At 44.6% G+C, this 2,052-nt stretch overlaps 1 non-coding gene across 1 annotated transcript; it reads left to right on the plus strand.

Moving 5' to 3' along the window:
- Window positions 1-1,640: 1,640 nt before the first annotated feature.
- Window positions 1,641-1,769, plus strand: LOC134385387 (small nucleolar RNA SNORA25). Its single transcript, XR_010024365.1, has one exon. It is a non-coding gene; the product is annotated as a small nucleolar RNA SNORA25 (small nucleolar RNA).
- The last annotated feature ends 283 nt before the right edge of the window (window positions 1,770-2,052 follow it).

The following is a 2,052-nucleotide window of genomic DNA, read 5'->3' on the forward strand; positions in this document are numbered from 1 at the left end:
CGACAACAACGCACCTTTCATCCACTGCAGACTGGCTCTATGGTGGCCTCAATTCAGAGTTACACAGTTGGGACAATGGAGGAGACCAGTGAGGCAGAAGGTCAGCGCTTCCCTAGACACTGGGGCACTGAATAGAACTCTCCTGAAGGATCTTTTCAGGATGGCTTGGGGGCAAATAGAGGGATCCTGAGGACTACAGTGCTGGAAGAGGGTAGATATAGGCAGGGAAGAAAACAGAAGAAAATGATGAATGACTCTCCAGAGTCAAGAGCATTTAGTTTCTCTTGTGTGGACTGGCAAGGGCCAGAGGCCCCCAGACCCTAGAGAGATTGAGCAAAGAGAAAAGAGAAGTCAAATCTTCATGGTGGAATGGTTGTGAGTTCAGGGCTTATTCCTGCTGAGGTGAGGACAGCTGAATGCTGATGATGTTGTCAGGTAAAGGCTGAGTAAGGGATGGCCAAGAAGAAAAGAACCTTAGAGATGATCTACTCCAAATTCCCTCTTTTTACATGTGAGTGATCTGACACCTAGGGTGGGGAAGGGACTTGTCCATGGTCACACGGCTAGTTAGTAGTAGAGGTAAAACTGGAACCTAGGTTTCTGGACTCTTGAAAGCAGTTTTGAATCCAGAATCCCAGTAGATCATTAGGAAAATCTAGTTAGAAAACTTCTCTAAAAAACCAAAAAGCTAAAAATAGGAAGCAAGAATCATTTGAGCCCAGATCTGTTTGAACTGGTTTATTCCTATCCAAAATACCTGCTCTTGTGTAGCCTCTGGCCACGGGGATTTAAGCTTATGACTGCAGTGCCAATGGACAGCTTTCTCCATTCCAACAAAAAGTGGACTAGCTATCCTGGAAACATTTGTGCCCAGTTTTTCCAGGAAGCAATCATATTGGGCTGTTTCTAGTGTAAGGTATGGCAGAAGGGGAATGGGATGGGGGCTTGGAGAGGAGACTGTCCCTGCCACATGCTTCAGGAATCTTCCCTCTCACTGCCAGCTGTACAGTGATGCTGGGAGGCAGCTGATAAAGGAGGAAGAGGCTCCGCTCACACATAAAAGGCTAAGAGTGGCCTGAAGCTTATATCACACAATCACCCATAATTATCCTATATTCCTCTAAATTATCAACACCATGACAGACAGATTCCCTCTTCCTACCACAATTTTTTCTGAAGATGTGGACCTTTGATGGCCTCGAAAGTGATGTAATATAGCAATTTTGTTCTGGGGTACCTGGCTCACTCTGTCTCTCTCTGGGGTCTGTCTTGGTCCATAAGCCCACTGAAGGGACAGGCTCAGCTGCCAGATTTGTTCCATGTGATCCTCCAGCTACAGCTGATTGGGCCAGAGTCAGATTCTGTCTCAGTATTGAACAATCTGTTGGCTGGTCAGCAGCCAATCAGATTCCCCCTCTAAAGAATTTTAAGTATGTGCTATGGAGACAGAACTCAATCAGAGTTCAAAGGTTACTGAGAATTGGGAGCTTTGCCCACAAGGCAAAGCTGTGAACAAGCTGAAGTTATCAAGAGGCAGAGAAGCTTCTTGAGTAAGCTACAGAGAGAAAAATGGCACACACGTGTAAACAGGTGAGACACCATGGAGGCCCCAGATAAAGAGAGTCAAAGAGATGGTCTGTAGATCATTTCAAAGACATCTTCTGTGCCTGTGAAACCAGAAGCTCTTAAAACTATAATCAAAGATTGAAGTTCCCCATGGGATGCCACGGTAACTCAGTAGTACTATGTTTTCCTGAGGAGACATAAGACTTAGCTGCTGATAATCATGACAGTTCACTCATAATAATCCATGATTAGAGAGGTAGGAAAGTGAATAGATGTCCCAAAGTTTAAAGAGAGAGAGAATCTACCCCGAGACCTAACAGTTCAGATTTCCCAGATCCAATTTCCAAAAGATTGGGCTGCACTTATTTCCACAAGCTGCCCTATAACCTTACAATCACTAACTCCTTTCTTCTGGCTTGCATGAATGCTTTTCTGTCCTTTCCATCCAGTAAATCTGTCCTAAAATGCCTTTATCTTTATGTAATC

This window comes from Cynocephalus volans, chromosome 8 (genome assembly GCF_027409185.1).
Source record: "Cynocephalus volans isolate mCynVol1 chromosome 8, mCynVol1.pri, whole genome shotgun sequence".
NCBI classification, from domain to species: domain Eukaryota; kingdom Metazoa; phylum Chordata; class Mammalia; order Dermoptera; family Cynocephalidae; genus Cynocephalus; species Cynocephalus volans.